Source organism: Acipenser ruthenus, chromosome 50 (genome assembly GCF_902713425.1).
Source record: "Acipenser ruthenus chromosome 50, fAciRut3.2 maternal haplotype, whole genome shotgun sequence".
NCBI lineage: Eukaryota > Metazoa > Chordata > Actinopteri > Acipenseriformes > Acipenseridae > Acipenser > Acipenser ruthenus.
The window spans coordinates 6,352,985-6,366,989 of NC_081238.1; the positions used below are offsets into that span (position 1 = coordinate 6,352,985).

General features: G+C 43.7%; 1 pseudogene; it reads left to right on the top strand.

The window, feature by feature from the left end:
- Positions 1 to 6,670: 6,670 nt before the first annotated feature.
- On the top strand, positions 6,671 to 13,792 carry LOC131721973 (zinc finger protein 664-like; annotated as a pseudogene).
- Positions 13,793 to 14,005: the final 213 nt, after the last annotated feature.

Below are 14,005 nucleotides of genomic sequence, written 5' to 3' on the forward strand. Positions count from 1 at the left end.
GAAAGGTCCGGGTTGTAGTGTGGTAGGAGCGCGTTGTTTTATCCGTTCAGACACTGAGGGAGAGCAGAGAGGAGGTGAGAGAGTCTGCATGGAGCTCTACAATGTGTTTATAAACTACAGAGCGCTGTTATATTGTATTATTTTGAAAGGTCCGGGTTGTAGTGTGGTAGGAGCGCGTTGTTTTATCCGTTCAGACACTGAGGGAGAGCAGAGAGGAGGTGAGAGAGTCTGCATGGAGCTCTACAATGTGTTTATAAACTACAGAGCGCTGTTATATTGTATTATTTTGAAAGGTCCGGGTTGTAGTGTGGTAGGAGCGCGTTGTTTTATCCGTTCAGACACTGAGGGAGAGCAGAGAGGAGGTGAGAGAGTCTGCATGGAGCTCTACAATGTGTTTATAAACTACAGAGCGCTGTTATATTGTATTATTTTGAAAGGTCCGGGTTGTAGTGTGGTAGGAGCGCGTTGTTTTATCCGTTCAGACACTGAGGGAGAGCAGAGAGGAGGTGAGAGAGTCTGCATGGAGCTCTACAATGTGTTTATAAACTACAGAGCGCTGTTATATTGTATTATTTTGAAAGGTCCGGGTTGTAGTGTGGTAGGAGCGCGTTGTTTTATCCGTTCAGACACTGAGGGAGAGCAGAGAGGAGGTGAGAGAGTCTGCATGGAGCTCTACAATGTGTTTATAAACTACAGAGCGCTGTTATATTGTATTATTTTGAAAGGTCCGGGTTGTAGTGTGGTAGGAGCGCGTTGTTTTATCCGTTCAGACACTGAGGGAGAGCAGAGAGGAGGTGAGAGAGTCTGCATGGAGCTCTACAATGTGTTTATAAACTACAGAGCGCTGTTATATTGTATTATTTTGAAAGGTCCGGGTTGTAGTGTGGTAGGAGCGCGTTGTTTTATCCGTTCAGACACTGAGGGAGAGCAGAGAGGAGGTGAGAGAGTCTGCATGGAGCTCTACAATGTGTTTATAAACTACAGAGCGCTGTTATATTGTATTATTTTGAAAGGTCCGGGTTGTAGTGTGGTAGGAGCGCGTTGTTTTATCCGTTCAGACACTGAGGGAGAGCAGAGAGGAGGTGAGAGAGTCTGCATGGAGCTCTACAATGTGTTTATAAACTACAGAGCGCTGTTATATTGTATTATTTTGAAAGGTCCGGGTTGTAGTGTGGTAGGAGCGCGTTGTTTTATCCGTTCAGACACTGAGGGAGAGCAGAGAGGAGGTGAGAGAGTCTGCATGGAGCTCTACAATGTGTTTATAAACTACAGAGCGCTGTTATATTGTATTATTTTGAAAGGTCCGGGTTGTAATGTGGTAGGAGCGCGTTGTTTTATCCGTTCAGACACTGAGGGAGAGCAGAGAGGAGGTGAGAGAGTCTGCATGGAGCTCTACAATGTGTTTATAAACTACAGAGCGCTGTTATATTGTATTATTTTGAAAGGTCCGGGTTGTAGTGTGGTAGGAGCGCGTTGTTTTATCCGTTCAGACACTGAGGGAGAGCAGAGAGGAGGTGAGAGAGTCTGCATGGAGCTCTACAATGTGTTTATAAACTACAGAGCGCTGTTATATTGTATTATTTTGAAAGGTCCGGGTTGTAGTGTGGTAGGAGCGCGTTGTTTTATCCGTTCAGACACTGAGGGAGAGCAGAGAGGAGGTGAGAGAGTCTGCATGGAGCTCTACAATGTGTTTATAAACTACAGAGCGCTGTTATATTGTATTATTTTGAAAGGTCCGGGTTGTAGTGTGGTAGGAGCGCGTTGTTTTATCCGTTCAGACACTGAGGGAGAGCAGAGAGGAGGTGAGAGAGTCTGCATGGAGCTCTACAATGTGTTTATAAACTACAGAGCGCTGTTATATTGTATTATTTTGAAAGGTCCGGGTTGTAGTGTGGTAGGAGCGCGTTGTTTTATCCGTTCAGACACTGAGGGAGAGCAGAGAGGAGGTGAGAGAGTCTGCATGGAGCTCTACAATGTGTTTATAAACTACAGAGCGCTGTTATATTGTATTATTTTGAAAGGTCCGGGTTGTAGTGTGGTAGGAGCGCGTTGTTTTATCCGTTCAGACACTGAGGGAGAGCAGAGAGGAGGTGAGAGAGTCTGCATGGAGCTCTACAATGTGTTTATAAACTACAGAGCGCTGTTATATTGTATTATTTTGAAAGGTCCGGGTTGTAGTGTGGTAGGAGCGCGTTGTTTTATCCGTTCAGACACTGAGGGAGAGCAGAGAGGAGGTGAGAGAGTCTGCATGGAGCTCTACAATGTGTTTATAAACTACAGAGCGCTGTTATATTGTATTATTTTGAAAGGTCCGGGTTGTAGTGTGGTAGGAGCGCGTTGTTTTATCCGTTCAGACACTGAGGGAGAGCAGAGAGGAGGTGAGAGAGTCTGCATGGAGCTCTACAATGTGTTTATAAACTACAGAGCGCTGTTATATTGTATTATTTTGAAAGGTCCGGGTTGTAGTGTGGTAGGAGCGCGTTGTTTTATCCGTTCAGACACTGAGGGAGAGCAGAGAGGAGGTGAGAGAGAGTCTGCATGGAGCTCTACAATGTGTTTATAAACTACAGAGCGCTGTTATATTGTATTATTTTGAAAGGTCCGGGTTGTAGTGTGGTAGGAGCGCGTTGTTTTATCCGTTCAGACACTGAGGGAGAGCAGAGAGGAGGTGAGAGAGTCTGCATGGAGCTCTACAATGTGTTTATAAACTACAGAGCGCTGTTATATTGTATTATTTTGAAAGGTCCGGGTTGTAGTGTGGTAGGAGCGCGTTGTTTTATCCGTTCAGACACTGAGGGAGAGCAGAGAGGAGGTGAGAGAGTCTGCATGGAGCTCTACAATGTGTTTATAAACTACAGAGCGCTGTTATATTGTATTATTTTGAAAGGTCCGGGTTGTAGTGTGGTAGGAGCGCGTTGTTTTATCCGTTCAGACACTGAGGGAGAGCAGAGAGGAGGTGAGAGAGTCTGCATGGAGCTCTACAATGTGTTTATAAACTACAGAGCGCTGTTATATTGTATTATTTTGAAAGGTCCGGGTTGTAGTGTGGTAGGAGCGCGTTGTTTTATCCGTTCAGACACTGAGGGAGAGCAGAGAGGAGGTGAGAGAGTCTGCATGGAGCTCTACAATGTGTTTATAAACTACAGAGCGCTGTTATATTGTATTATTTTGAAAGGTCCGGGTTGTAGTGTGGTAGGAGCGCGTTGTTTTATCCGTTCAGACACTGAGGGAGAGCAGAGAGGAGGTGAGAGAGTCTGCATGGAGCTCTACAATGTGTTTATAAACTACAGAGCGCTGTTATATTGTATTATTTTGAAAGGTCCGGGTTGTAGTGTGGTAGGAGCGCGTTGTTTTATCCGTTCAGACACTGAGGGAGAGCAGAGAGGAGGTGAGAGAGTCTGCATGGAGCTCTACAATGTGTTTATAAACTACAGAGCGCTGTTATATTGTATTATTTTGAAAGGTCCGGGTTGTAGTGTGGTAGGAGCGCGTTGTTTTATCCGTTCAGACACTGAGGGAGAGCAGAGAGGAGGTGAGAGAGTCTGCATGGAGCTCTACAATGTGTTTATAAACTACAGAGCGCTGTTATATTGTATTATTTTGAAAGGTCCGGGTTGTAGTGTGGTAGGAGCGCGTTGTTTTATCCGTTCAGACACTGAGGGAGAGCAGAGAGGAGGTGAGAGAGTCTGCATGGAGCTCTACAATGTGTTTATAAACTACAGAGCGCTGTTATATTGTATTATTTTGAAAGGTCCGGGTTGTAGTGTGGTAGGAGCGCGTTGTTTTATCCGTTCAGACACTGAGGGAGAGCAGAGAGGAGGTGAGAGAGTCTGCATGGAGCTCTACAATGTGTTTATAAACTACAGAGCGCTGTTATATTGTATTATTTTGAAAGGTCCGGGTTGTAGTGTGGTAGGAGCGCGTTGTTTTATCCGTTCAGACACTGAGGGAGAGCAGAGAGGAGGTGAGAGAGTCTGCATGGAGCTCTACAATGTGTTTATAAACTACAGAGCGCTGTTATATTGTATTATTTTGAAAGGTCCGGGTTGTAGTGTGGTAGGAGCGCGTTGTTTTATCCGTTCAGACACGGAGGGAGAGCAGAGAGGAGGTGAGAGAGTCTGCATGGAGCTCTACAATGTGTTTATAAACTACAGAGCGCTGTTATATTGTATTATTTTGAAAGGTCCGGGTTGTAGTGTGGTAGGAGCGCGTTGTTTTATCCGTTCAGACACTGAGGGAGAGCAGAGAGGAGGTAAGAGAGTCTGCATGCAGCTCTACAATGTGTTTATAAACTACAGAGCGCTGTTATATTGTATTATTTTGAAAGGTCCGGGTTGTAGTGTGGTAGGAGCGCGTTGTTTTATCCGTTCAGACACTGAGGGAGAGCAGAGAGGAGGTGAGAGAGTCTGCATGGAGCTCTACAATGTGTTTATAAACTACAGAGCGCTGTTATATTGTATTATTTTGAAAGGTCCGGGTTGTAGTGTGGTAGGAGCGCGTTGTTTTATCCGTTCAGACACTGAGGGAGAGCAGAGAGGAGGTGAGAGAGTCTGCATGGAGCTCTACAATGTGTTTATAAACTACAGAGCGCTGTTATATTGTATTATTTTGAAAGGTCCGGGTTGTAGTGTGGTAGGAGCGCGTTGTTTTATCCGTTCAGACACTGAGGGAGAGCAGAGAGGAGGTGAGAGAGTCTGCATGGAGCTCTACAATGTGTTTATAAACTACAGAGCGCTGTTATATTGTATTATTTTGAAAGGTCCGGGTTGTAGTGTGGTAGGAGCGCGTTGTTTTATCCGTTCAGACACTGAGGGAGAGCAGAGAGGAGGTGAGAGAGTCTGCATGGAGCTCTACAATGTGTTTATAAACTACAGAGCGCTGTTATATTGTATTATTTTGAAAGGTCCGGGTTGTAGTGTGGTAGGAGCGCGTTGTTTTATCCGTTCAGACACTGAGGGAGAGCAGAGAGGAGGTGAGAGAGTCTGCATGGAGCTCTACAATGTGTTTATAAACTACAGAGCGCTGTTATATTGTATTATTTTGAAAGGTCCGGGTTGTAGTGTGGTAGGAGCGCGTTGTTTTATCCGTTCAGACACTGAGGGAGAGCAGAGAGGAGGTGAGAGAGTCTGCATGGAGCTCTACAATGTGTTTATAAACTACAGAGCGCTGTTATATTGTATTATTTTGAAAGGTCCGGGTTGTAGTGTGGTAGGAGCGCGTTGTTTTATCCGTTCAGACACTGAGGGAGAGCAGAGAGGAGGTGAGAGAGTCTGCATGGAGCTCTACAATGTGTTTATAAACTACAGAGCGCTGTTATATTGTATTATTTTGAAAGGTCCGGGTTGTAGTGTGGTAGGAGCGCGTTGTTTTATCCGTTCAGACACTGAGGGAGAGCAGAGAGGAGGTGAGAGAGTCTGCATGGAGCTCTACAATGTGTTTATAAACTACAGAGCGCTGTTATATTGTATTATTTTGAAAGGTCCGGGTTGTAGTGTGGTAGGAGCGCGTTGTTTTATCCGTTCAGACACTGAGGGAGAGCAGAGAGGAGGTGAGAGAGTCTGCATGGAGCTCTACAATGTGTTTATAAACTACAGAGCGCTGTTATATTGTATTATTTTGAAAGGTCCGGGTTGTAGTGTGGTAGGAGCGCGTTGTTTTATCCGTTCAGACACTGAGGGAGAGCAGAGAGGAGGTGAGAGAGTCTGCATGGAGCTCTACAATGTGTTTATAAACTACAGAGCGCTGTTATATTGTATTATTTTGAAAGGTCCGGGTTGTAGTGTGGTAGGAGCGCGTTGTTTTATCCGTTCAGACACTGAGGGAGAGCAGAGAGGAGGTGAGAGAGTCTGCATGGAGCTCTACAATGTGTTTATAAACTACAGAGCGCTGTTATATTGTATTATTTTGAAAGGTCCGGGTTGTAGTGTGGTAGGAGCGCGTTGTTTTTGTGTGTGTGTGTGTTGTATTTGTGAAGCGGCGTGTCTGTGTCAGCGCGTTTGTTTTTATTCTCATCCTCTCATTCACAGTCTGTGTGTTTCAGGGCTGACAGCTTCGCGGGTTTCCAGACAGATTCTCATTGTTCTGAAAGCGTCTCGCGGGTCAATACGGGTTTCGTTCTGTTACCCGGAGCGCGCGCCGGCTGCTCGTGGCTGCTGTCTTTCTGACGTCACACGCAGCTTGTAGAGAAGCGCGTCTCCAAACCTCGCAGCGCAGCTCAGTGACGCGCTTGAAAACGCGACACAGCATTCCCTAATAACACTTGCAATGCATTATGACTTCAAAGTCATCACTGTAAGGCGGTGACCTTATTATTTATTGATTTTATTTTGTTTTATTTTACTTTATTATTTGTTTGATCACCAATTGCCACGACAACACACTGTTTATTTATGTAGTACTTATTTTAAGGTAATAAATAAACACAATTCTCTAGGGATTTATTTATTTTTAATTCTTATTACTCTCTTACATCTCATTACATTATGTATGTGTGTGGAGATTAGATAAAGGGCTATTTGGAAGAGAAAATAGGAGGCACTTTTTTACACAGAAAATTGTTAGAGCCTGGAACGAACTCTCCAGTAATGTTGTTGAAGCGACACTCTGGGATCCTTCAAGAAACAGATTCTAATAATAATAATAATAATAATTTAGTTTTATATAGCGCCTTTCATAGTGGACCACCATCACAAAGCGGTGTGTGAGCTATGCATCAGCTGCAGAGTCACAACAACGTCTCACCTGAAAGACGGAGCACAAGGAGGTGAAGTGACTTGCTCAGGGTCACACAATGAGTCAGTGGCTGAGCTGGGATTTGAACCGGGGACCTCCTGGTTACAAGTCTGTTTCTTTAACCACTGGACCACACAGCCTCCTAAAAGGAACAATAAGCTACTAACAACCAAGGTTTGAGTACAAAATGACTCCTTGCTGATCAGTCTTTTTAAGAGAATATATTATAAAACACCAAACATACTTATTTAACTAAAAGAGAACTATAGTAACTTTCATCCATCATTCTTGAGATTTGAGAGATAAAATCCTCTGTGATTATAAACGTATTACAAGAAATTCTGTGTCCCTTCAATAGTAAAGCCAGCCTTGCTATTAAAGCCAGGTTTTGTCGGTCCCTTGAATGGCCTTAGTAGCACTATATTTAAATAAATGCATTTCTTTTTCAGCTGCTACTAAGCAGAATCCCGTGTGCTGCCATGGACAGTGTGGAGATGGAATCTGTCCAGATTAAAGAGGAGTTCTCTGAACCTGAACTTGTCCCCTTTAGAGCGGAGGTCGCTGGGCTGTCTTCCCTCCCCATTAAACAGGAGCTCTGTGAGATGCAGTGTGACAGCAGTCGGCCACAGGTCTCTGAGGTTAAAGCTGAGCACAGTGAATTGGAGATCTCTCAGACAGAAGAACCCCTTCCTGTGAAACAAGAAGAGGTGCTGGAAATTAACCATATTAAACAGGAGCCCCCTGAAGTAGAGTTTGACCACGTGGAACCAGGGATGGAAGACTCCGAGGACTTCAAACCAAACATCCCTGAGCTGGAGAGAGTCTGCGTGAGAGAGCAAGGTGCTGGAAAGGAAGGCTGTCCCAACAGCATGCAAGGAGGTGGAAAGGAAGACGGGCAGTCACATTCAGAATGCAGTCTAGCAGGTGAGTGACTCCCAGTAGCTGTGACATTGTCATTCTAGATTGCGTGATAGTGTGGCAGAGAGGGAGGGAGGGAGCATGTAGGTTACATTACTAGCTATTTGTTTTTCCTGTACCACTCACACCAGTTCAGGATAGGACTCACTACTGGTGATCTTAAGATACAGATATAAGCCCCTTTCACACTGGCACTCCTATCCGATTATACCAAGGGGGAGAAGAGCTAAAGTACTGTATATAACATTAGAAATGTTCAGTGTCTAAATAGAGGGATATTATTGTACATGTGTAGCGTTATTAGGGGTGCTTGATTCCATTACATTTATTTTAGACTTTTAGACTTCTACAAATATATAGTTTAAACGTTCAAGTAAAAACATTGAGAGTGCTATATCTTTTTAAATAAATAGCTTTCTGTAAATGATCGCATAGCCTATATGTCTGTAAAAAGGTCTTCTGATTGTTCAGTGTTTTACCTCAGCTTTTCAACTCTCCTTAAAAATGCAGTTGATCCTGTTAAGTCGAGGTGCAGTCGGCACCCTCATTTCGTATTCGATTATCGTATAGACATTTATCAATGATTATCCATGCATTGAGGTTTTATTTTTCAGAATAAACAAACGTTAGTTTTTTTTTTAACAGACGCTCTAATAACTAAAACAGTGTTGTGCATAATAGTTAAACAAAAAGGCACGACTTGCATTCAAATGAGAACACTTCAATTATATAAAAAACAAAAAATACAAAGGACTTACATTTAACAACTGAAAAGAATATGCGTGCGTCTGCATCAGATTAACATTGTAATAATAATTTAAAATACTGTATTTAACAGAAGTAATTTCTGAACTATGGTTGTTCAGTACTGTTCACATTTTATATCCAAAAGCAAAGCGTTTGAATTAATCTCACAAACCGTGACTAATGTAACAATTGTACTAAATTCAGCTTATTTTTCTATAATATTGCCATATAATCCAAACACAACATGCTTTGAAACAAAAGGTAATTGGTAGATTTAATAGATAAAAATAGTGTTGCCTTAATTTTTAAATGAAGAAGCCGTGCATCCAATAGGCCTGCTTGTGATTTGTCTTCTCCAAGACGAATGTAAAGGCTTGAAGTGTGTATCCTAGCAACGCGCTGATCTGCCGTACCAGCACACGAAGCAGCACACTCACACTCAAGGATTTAATGCAAACCAGCAAGACTAAAAATCTGAATCAACAAAACACATGAACTTGTTGAATCAGTTGCGATCGTCTCAATAATCAACCATGGTATTGTGTTTTCAGCCTGAGTTTTATCACGTTTCCTGCACTACCAGCCATGCACTTGCATTGTTGTTTGCCTGGGCCCCACCTCCTCCTCACTAGATCCAGCACTAGTAGATATATTTTCATATATTTTAACATTGTTCCTGTACTGCTGCTGTAACTAAGCTCTGCAGAGCACAGTCTCCCTTTATATCACAATGTGCCCAGACAGCGCTTCGGTTATTTAGATCTCCTGAAGATAACATTGATAGTCATGAGAGCAAAAGCATGCTGGAAATTGCGAGGTGAATATCCAGTGACAATGATGTCACGTGACAAAGGTAGGAAATGGACATTGAAAGAAAACTCTGAGTAGCCATTATTTGCAGACACGCTCTTCTTCTTAATATTTGAACTGCACATTTGACAAAGTTTAAACAATTCAGCAAAATTAAAAACATTTGACTCTTTGCTAATGTTTAACCGTTTAAACTTTGAATGATTAACACCCCTAAACGTAATGCTATTGAAAAATACATAATTGTAGGGTGTTTTAGAGGAAATAGACCTGAAACATTACAGGAGAACTCTGAGGGCAGATTTTGATCCCAGGGCTCAGTTTCACCAGCGTTAGTCTTTACTGACTTTGCTTTTACACATAAAGTAAAGGCTATAAAGAGTATGTAGCGGGGTTCTGAAAAATATAGCGTTCCACGTCCCCACGTGTTGCTACAACTGCTTAAATAACGTACCTGTCATTTCTTTTCATTCTTCACTTCCTGACAACTTTTAACACATGACTTTAGTCTGTTGCAAAGCTCTTTTAGAAATGTCTGCTCTAGTGCACTGAGGTTTGAGATCTGTGCTCTAAATCACTGCAGGAAGAGAGATCCATACAACAGGGGTGAGTCTGAATAATCGAGTATTCTAAATGAAATTACTACTCGAAACAGTGTGATCAAGTTTCGAGTACTCGTTAATTTCTAAAACAAATGGAAAAATTAGCTAACTACACCCGAAAAAGCTTGGCATGGTATTTTGACAGAGGAGCAAGTTAAAAGTGATCAGCCACTACAATTGTCACCTCACTGATAACTGACAGGAGGCGGGGCTCTTCCTTACCTAGCTCTGCTATTGGCTAAGGGAGTACATGAGCAGTGAAAATAGCATCTTTAAAAAAAAAATGCAGTGCTTGGAAGTATTTTGAAAAAAGTTAAACGAGATCATCGTGCAATGTAATCTCTGCAGCACAAGCATTTCATATTGTAAATCAACAATTACATTCTCAATCATCTAAAATGCCAGCACCCATCTGCTACTTTGGAATAAAACACAGAATGTGGCAAAAAACAAGCAAGCAGTGCATCTTTTACTGTGCGCAGTGGAGATGTGAGGCGTCTCGACTGAAGCAAGCAAGCAGTGCATCTTTTACTGTGTGCAGTGGAGATGTGAGGCGTCTCGACTGAAACAAGGAAGCAGTGCATCTTTTACTGTGTGCAGTGGAGATGTGAGGCGTCTCGACTGAAACAAGGAAGCAGTGCATCTTTTACTGTGTGCAGTGGGGATGTGAGGCGTCTCGACTGAAACAAGCAAGCAGTGCATCTTTTACTGTGTGCAGTGGAGATGTGAGGCGTCTCGACTGAAACAAGCAAGCAGTGCATCTTTTACTGTGCGCAGTGGAGATGTGAGGCGTCTCGACTGAAACAAGCAAGCAGTGCATCTTTTACTGTGTGCAGTGGAGATGTGAGGCGTCTCGACTGAAACAAGCAAGCAGTGCATCTTTTACTGTGCGCAGTGGGGATGTGAGGCGTCTCGACTGAAACAAGCAAGCAGTGCATCTTTTACTGTGCGCAGTGGAGATGTGAGGCGTCTCGACTGAAACAAGCAAGCAGTGCATCTTTTACTGTGCGCAGTGGGGATGTGAGGCGTCTCGACTGAAACAAGCAAGCAGTGCATCTTTTACTGTGCGCAGTGGGGATGTGAGGCGTCTCGACTGAAACAAGCAAGCAGTGCATCTTTTACTGTGTGCAGTGGGGATGTGAGGCGTCTCGACTGAAACAAGCAAGCAGTGCATCTTTTACTGTGCGCAGTGGAGATGTGAGGCGTCTCAACTGAAACAAGCAAGCAGTGCATCTTTTACTGTGTGCAGTGGGGATGTGAGGCGTCTCGGCTGAAACAAGCAAGCAGTGCATCTTTTACTGTGCGCAGTGGAGATGTGAGGCGTCTCGACTGAAACAAGCAAGCAGTGCATCTTTTACTGTGTGCAGTGGGGATGTGAGGCGTCTCGACTGAAACAAGCAAGCAGTGCATCTTTTACTGTGCGCAGTGGGGATGTGAGGCGTCTCGACTGAAACAAGCAAGCAGTGCATCTTTTACTGTGCGCAGTGGAGATGTGAGGCGTCTCAACTGAAACAAGCAAGCAGTGCATCTTTTACTGTGTGCAGTGGGGATGTGAGGCGTCTCGACTGAAACAAGCAAGCAGTGCATCTTTTACTGTGCGCAGTGGAGATGTGAGGCGTCTCAACTGAAACAAGCAAGCAGTGCATCTTTTACTGTGTGCAGTGGGGATGTGAGGCGTCTCGGCTGAAACAAGCAAGCAGTGCATCTTTTACTGTGCGCAGTGGAGATGTGAGGCGTCTCGACTGAAACAAGCAAGCAGTGCATCTTTTACTGTGTGCAGTGGGGATGTGAGGCGTCTCGACTGAAACAAGCAAGCAGTGCATCTTTTACTGTGCGCAGTGGGGATGTGAGGCGTCTCGACTGAAACAAGCAAGCAGTGCATCTTTTACTGTGCGCAGTGGAGATGTGAGGCGTCTCAACTGAAACAAGCAAGCAGTGCATCTTTTACTGTGTGCAGTGGGGATGTGAGGCGTCTCGACTGAAACAAGCAAGCAGTGCATCTTTTACTGTGCGGAGTGGGGATGTGAGGCGTCTCGACTGAAACCAAGGGGTCACGAGGGACGGTATAAATAGAGGACGTAGTGAAAGTAATCTGTTCCTTTGTAAATGATTAGAAACAAACCAAAAAAGAGAACCGGTGACTGAAAAACGTGTTGTGTTTGTTGAACTCCATGGCAGTGCTTGACAACACAGTGGGGCTCGGGCACAGAAATATTGCACGTGCACGTCCAGCGATCTTTGAGAAACTGCCTCTGCACAGGGGATACACAATTCTATGGGGTACAGAAATCTGCATAACACCCGTCAGGACAATTTGACTTTGTGATGCATGCCTCGGTTCGAACGTCAGTGAAGTCAAGTTTTATCTGTATATCTAGTTTGCCTATGTGTTAATCCGGCCCTGCACGTGCCCTAAGAGTTGATTCATACATCACTGCAGATGAATGTGATACATCCGGCGCAGACCCCATGCGATTTCAGGTCGCAGACGCATGAGAAAAGGCTGTACGACTTTCCAAAAAAGACGCATGTCGCAAGAGTGTGTGAGACGTAATTCCGACCTGTCACACAGGGTCAGAGACCCTCGACAAATTATGTTGGAGTCTGAATTATGAACCAACCTTAAGCCTACAAGCAGTCCCTCTTACTTTCTTTCTTGTTCATGTTTTCCAGGTTCCAGTCCAGCAGCTAAAGCGAGGGCAGGCGGTGGAGAATATCCTGACTGTGGGAAAGGTTTCACGCAGTTAGGGCATTTAAACAAAACCCAACGAACTCACACAGGTGAGAAACCGTATCACTGCTTTGACTGTGGGAAGAGTTTCAATCATTTTAGAAACCTAAAACAACACCAGCGAATTCACACAGGAGAGAAACCGTATCACTGCTTTGACTGTGGGAAGAGTTTCAGTCAGTTAAACAGCCTTGTTTTACATGAGCGAATTCATACAGGAGAGAAACCGTATCACTGCTCTGACTGTGGGAAGAGTTTCAGTCGGTCAAACAGCCTTGTTTCACACCAGCGAACTCACACAGGAGAGAAACCGTATCACTGTTCTGACTGTGGGAAGAATTTCAGTCGGTCAGGCAGCCTTGTTTCACACCAGCGAACTCACACAGGAGAGAAACCGTATCGCTGCTCTGACTGTGGGAAGTTTCAGACAGTTAGGAAGCCTAAAAGAACACCAGCGAGTTCACACAGGAGAGAAACCATTTCACTGCTCTGACTGTGGGAGGAGTTTCAGTCACTTAGGAAACCTAAAAGGACACCAGCGAACTCACACAGGAGAGAAACCGTATCACTGCTCTGACTGTGGGAAGAGTTTCAGTCGGTCAGACAGCCTTGTTTCACACCAGCGAACTCACACAGGAGAGAAATTGTGTCTGCTCTGACTGTGGGAAGAGTTTCAGTTGGTCAGACAGCCTTGTTTCACACCTACAAACTCATACAGGAAAGAAACTGTGTCTGCTCTGACTGTAGGAAGAGTTTCCGTCTTAAACAAGCCCTTCAAAAACACCAGCGAATTCAGAGGAGAGAAACCTTAAAGACTGTTTTGTGTATCACTCTTAACCCTTTGCGGTCAGTTTATTCAGCACCTGTGAGGCACGTCAAGTCCTACAAGGGAAGGCTTTGCGCTCTCACAGCCTCTCAGTCTCGTGTTCTTATTGTTTCCGATCGTATACTCCCGGCATTGTGTTATTTCAGTGATACTGTATTTCTTTTATTTCACTCTATTATGTCATTCAAATCATGACTGGAAAGCGACCAAGTGATAGCAAGAGTGCAGGACCAGTTCGTAAGCGAAAGAAGATTGATTTAGAGCAGAAAATGAAAATACTGAAAAAGTATTAAGGCGGACAAAGCCTGTCTTCAGTTGCTTGTGAACTCGATTTGGCTACCTTTTTTCATGTTCTATAAACATACGTACTGTACACACATACATTTACATAGCCACACATACACAAAAACACATATACTGTACAGTATTACAGTAATACACATACTGTATGTGTGTATATATATATATATATATATATATATAGCGTCTGTATTCTGTAATTTTGAATACTGACTGGATACTGTTTTAATTCTGGAATCCTGAGTTTTTATAATCGTTTGGTTTTGCTAAATTGCATTGCCTCTTACTGTTTACACATTTCTGACATTTAGATTTAAAAATACAAACAATTATACTTTA